This window comes from Vulpes lagopus, chromosome 2 (assembly GCF_018345385.1).
Source record: "Vulpes lagopus strain Blue_001 chromosome 2, ASM1834538v1, whole genome shotgun sequence".
Lineage (NCBI taxonomy): Eukaryota > Metazoa > Chordata > Mammalia > Carnivora > Canidae > Vulpes > Vulpes lagopus.
Window position 1 is genome coordinate 4,268,546 of NC_054825.1, and position 5,794 is coordinate 4,274,339.

Genomic DNA, 5,794 nt, shown 5'->3' on the forward strand with positions numbered 1-5,794 from the left:
TTTGGATTTCTCTTGGAAAAATTCTTATAAACATTGAGTTCCCTTGGCAGTTCAAATGGGTCTGAAGTATTTTCTTACTGAAGCATGGTAACACACCAGTGACTTAACAGTGAAGGATTTTGAATAATGAAGACAGCAAGTTAAATTGGTGGCACTTTATAGAGATCTTTCTAAAATATATTGTGCATTTATCTCATGGCATAGCAAACACAACCCATAGAATATTATTTAACTTTTTCTTCAGGACCCAAGGTCTCAATAACGCCATAGAAATATAAATACATATTAAAGGCAATATGATAGATTCTGAGCCCCTTTCCATCCCCTAACCTTGCAGCCACACAATATGGATGCTCCTTATATTTAACTGGCTGGGGGGGGAAACAGCCTAGAATTTGATTTCTTGAAAATAAAATGACTCCATATCTCTTACCTGCTTTTCTTAAAATTGAGAGAAGTGTTCAAAAGGAAATGTATAGCATTAAATGTTTATATTAGAACATGTAAAAGACTTCAGATCAAAAGCTAAGCTTCTACTTTAAGAAACTAGAAAAAAAAATGAAGAGCAAAATAAACCCAAAGTAAGCAGAAGGAAGGAAATAATAAAGATAAGAACAAAAATAAGTGAAATTGTAAAAAAGGAAAATAACAGGGAAAAAAATAAATGAAACAAAAAAAATCCTAGTTTTTCAGAAAGATCAATAAAATTGATATATTTCAAGCCCAACTGATCCAAGAAAGTTTTAAAAAAAGATTCAAATTGTCAATACTAGGGATGGAACAGAGGGTACTGCTATAAACACTTCGCAGATATCAAAAGAATATCTGCAATATTATTCAAAAGAATAATAAAGGACTACTAAGAAGAGTTCTACTCACATAAAGTCATCACTTTGGATAAAATGAGTCAACTCTCAAAAACCACAAACTACCAAAACTCATTCAAGAAGAAACAGAAAAATTTAGTAGTCCTACAACATTGCATAATTTGAATTTGTATTTTTTAAAACTTTCACAAAAGAAATCCTCAGATCCAGATGGTTTCACAAGTGATCTCTACCTATTTAAAAGAAATAACACTAGCTCTACACAACCTTTTTGTGGAAATAGAAGACAAGGAAATGCTTCTCAACATAGTGTTTATGAGATCCCGGTAAATAAACCAGACAAACACTATGAAAAAATGCAACCGCTAAATAATGTCCCTCACGAACATAGATGCAAAAATACCCAACAAATCAGTATCAAGTAGAATCAGCAGATGTAAAACAAATGATAGACTATGACCAAGCAGAGTCACAGTAATACGAGACTTGCTCAATATCTGAAAGTCAATCAGTTAAGAGTATAATGAAGAGTGGCATCTGGGTGGCTCAGGTGGTTAAGTGTACAACTCTTGGTTTCAGCTCAGGTCATGATCTCAGGGTTGTGGGATCAAGCCCTGCATCAGACAGCCGAGAGTCTGCTTGAGATTTTCCCTGTCCTTCTTCCTCTGCCCCTCCCCCTGCTTATGATAAATAAATAAATAAATAAATAAATAAGTAAATAAATAAAATCTTTTAAAAAATAGTATAAAGAAAAACCACATGATCATACGAATCGTTGCCAAAAAAGTGACAAAATTCAACATCCATTTATGTTTTAAAAAAAAACTCTCAGAAAACTATAAATAGAAGGGATTTCCTCTACTCAATCAATGATGTATACATAAATACCTTCTGCAGATATCACTTAATGGTGAAGACATAATATCTCCCCTAAGATCATGAACAAGGAAGATGCCCACTCTCAGCTCTACTCTTCAGTATCATACTAGAAGTCCTAGTCAAGGCAGTAGGTGAAATGATGGAGTCTCTAAGGAAGTAATTAACATTAAATGAAGTTATAAATCTGATGGGATTAACGTCTTTATAAAAGAGACAGCAGAGAGCTGGGAAGAATATTTACCAAGCATATAACCAACAAAGGATTGGATCCAGACTGCGTAAAGGACTCTCCAGACCCAAAAGTAAGAAAACGCAATATAACTTTACAATGAGTGAAAGATTTAAATAGATACTTTACTAAGAATGCATGTGAATGACAAATAAGCACATGAGAAAACATTCAATATCATTAGCAGTTAAGCAAATGTAAATTAAAACCCAGTGAACTATGACTACACACCTATTAAGATGGCTAAAATTAAAACCCCTCATAATACCAAGTGCTGGCAAGGATACAGAGCCTAGGTTGCTCAGTGGTTGAGCACTACCTTTGGTTCAGGCCACGATCCCATATCGGGCTCCCTGCAGGGAGCTTGCTTCTCCCTCTGCCTATGAGTCTGCTTCTCTGTGTGTGTGTCTCATGAATAAATGAATAAATAAATCTTAAAAAAGGAAAGAAAGCAAGAGAGAGAGAAAAATTTATGTGCACAGAGAAATCGTGTACAAATGTCTACAGCAGTTTTATTCATAATCACCAAAAACTGGAAACAACCCTGAAGTCCTACCAATGATACCAAACCATAGCACTCTGACAACCATATTGTTAACCATAAGTAGAAAGGAAGAAGTTATTGGTGTCCATAGCATCTGGGATGAATCTCATAAGTCTCAAAGACTCTATGCTGAGTGAAGGAAGCCAGGATCAAAGAGTTACCTACTCCTTGATTTCATCTATTTGTCATTCTCTATAAGACAAGACTATGTTGATGGAGAACAGACCAACAGCTGCCAGGGAGTCAGACTGGAATCTGGTATGACGGTAAAGGAGGTTTAGGGGTAGTGGAGCTGTGGTGAATCCTAACTACATGATGGTGGCTACAAGAGCCTCTACACTGAACTAACATTCATGGGATTATACAGGCAAACATCAATTTTATTTTACATGAATTTGAAAAACTTGTTCTTTTAAGAAATGGAAATATAAGGGTGTCCGGGTGGCTCAGTTGGTTAAGCATCTGCCTTCAGTTCAGGTCGTGATCCCAGGGTCCTGTGATCAAGCCCCTATTGGGCTCCCTGTTCACCAGTAAGCCCGCTTCTCCCTCTCCCTCTGCCCCTTCTCCCTGCTTGTATTCTCTCTCTCTCTCTCTCTCTCTCTCAAATAAATAAAATATTTTTTAAAAGAAATAGAAATATACCAAGGATTTCATTCTACTCAGGTATTGAAACCATCTCTAGCTCAGCTGCCTCCTCATCCAACACATTCTACCTTTGCACTACCATTTTCCGTGTCCTTTGATATTTATCAGAATTCAAAATATTCTTTTATGTTTGCGCCCATAACTATCCAAGACCAACATCGTTTATGGGACTAAATACAACAGTAATCTGATTAATTCCTTTGATGTCTTGCATCAAAACCTGCATACCAATCAGCCCTTCTAAATTAACTCTTTCTGTACTTTACCCAAACAAACCATTGTCATTGGCTCACTGCCGGAGACACAGGCCACTAAACACAAGATACCTGTCTGGGCAACTGCAGGTATAAACACACTTCACGTACCCGGCTGTTCAACTTTCTGACTTGCATTGTTCTGGGCATTAGACAACTTCAAAATCCAGCATCTGTATAACCGAGTTCTTGCTGCATGTACTGACATTAAATCCCAGGCCTAATTCTCAGGACTTCAGAAACACATTTAAAAAATATGCTTTCTTATGAAACCGTTGCTATCAAATATATATTTTAAAGGTCTTTCTTACATCTGTCATTCACAAAGTCGGACACTTGGATAATGGCACTGGGCATGCCTGTTGACCCAGATGCTAGACATTAATTAGCCTTTAATACAGAGCAAGAATTTAGAAGCCTAAATCGCAGTGACAAACAGTTGTTAAACTCCTGCTAAAACTTCCATTAACGGCCACATCTTCTTTTATTCCTCCTTTAAAACTTCAATACAGATGTAACCCAAGGGGACATTTTTTCTAATTTCACTGTCTGCTGGCAGTCCTCTCCATGAACGCTCTGCACAAGTGTGCCTTGTATATTCAAGGGCAATTAAGTTGCTAATAGTCAGCTATTTCCAAAGTCGTCTGCGGCAGATGATGATATATTATAGAACATCTGATGCCAGAAATGTAAGTGGGGAGAGAAGGCTATTTTTCCTTTAACTCTCGTTAATAAAAGAAGCCAGCATATCTGAAATGAAGAGCCGAAGTTTGGTACTAAGTGCTTCGTGTTGAACTTACTGTACAGGAGGCGTTGCCACGCGAACTGGCTTATTACGCACACGGGAAAAGCGAAGCGGCCGACCTATTTTTCCCCCATTTACTCCTACCAGATATTCTGCATCTTCCCTCACAAATTCCTTCTCAAACACTTAAGCAAGATAAGACGCTCTCCCTACCCCAGATAGAAATGTTTGAGCTCATTAAGCCCTTTCTTCCAGAATACTAATTCTGTGCTCGACTGGTACTTTATTACAGATAAGAGAATAATTCAAAATTAAAAGACATGAAATGGAGCTTTTCTAACTCCATCCCTTAGACCATTTGAGGGAAAAAATACTCTTAGCAAATGCAATTTCATTGCAATAAAATGGACACAAACATTTGTTCCAAGTTCCCATGGCCCAACTTTACATCGTGTCCTGAACAGCGTTGAACGTGCAAGGTAAATAGCTGTGCAGATTCCTAGAGCTGCCTCTTCCCTGCAATGAGCTTTCTGGAGCCCCCTTTCTCTTTCTCTCTTTTTGCTCTTTGCAAAAAGCTGGCTGTGGGCCCGGCTGTCCTGAGGCTCCGGGGTGCCCCGCACAGGCCTGCGAGCACACAGCCCGGCTGCCTGTCCTAAGCCCAGACTCAGTCCTGGCCAGGCAGGTGGGTGCCCCGAGGGAGTTCGCTCCCCTGCTTGAAGTCAAGATTGTGCTAAGCGGACCTTCTCATCCCACTCAGTTTTGATATCCCACCCTTAGGACAAATATGCTGTGAACGTGCATCCTGAGATGCTTACAGGGCACTCCAGAGCGGGCAGCCGAGGGACTCTGGTGAGAAGTACATGTTCCCAAAGACAGGTGAGGATGTGCAGAAGGTAGGGTGCTCCCAGGTCCCTCGCCGCCTTCTCCCCACCAGGTTATTTCCCTAAACCTTCTGATAGCACATTCCGTCTTTACTGCGGGCACCATATAGGGGAAAGGAGTCCACTTTCAGAGAATTTGGCATTTACACCAGCAGCTGAGATGTGGGATGAAATCCTTTTTCCTACAAAGGCGTTTCCAGAATCTTCCCACTTACAGAGAAGCCACCCCGCCTCCCGCCCAGAGCAGCCGAAAAGCACTGTAGGAGTGAGCCTCGTCTCCCCCAAGGCCAGCCCCGATTATGGGGCAGATCGCAGGGGGCCACTCCATGGCCTGCAGCAGAAACGTGGGCTGGGGAGCAGATTTCTTTTGTCCTCCGATATTATGCAAATAAGCAAATCAAATTAAGTACCTGAGCTTTTTTTTTTTTAATTAAGGGTTTTGATTAGATGCAGATCTGTTGTAGGCAGAAGAAGAAATTTTATTCCAAAACCCCAGATACCCCTGCCTTTCTGCAAGTCTTCAATCAAGACAGATATCCCAGAATTATAGGGAGCTCGTCTTATGATTTTCAGGTGGGTGGGCGCCTGGGACAAGGGGGAGGGGCACTGAGCCTAGAGAAAGCAAGAGAAAGAGAAGTAGTAGAACTTATTTAAAAGTCAAACTCAGCTGCTCAGCTCTTCTAGAATTTCTGTGTGTAACACCAAAGAAAACAAGCTCTAGTCCATAGTTACCCAAGAGGGGCTTGCAAGGCTTGTAAACCACAACATGAATCTTGGAAGCCCCCACCGC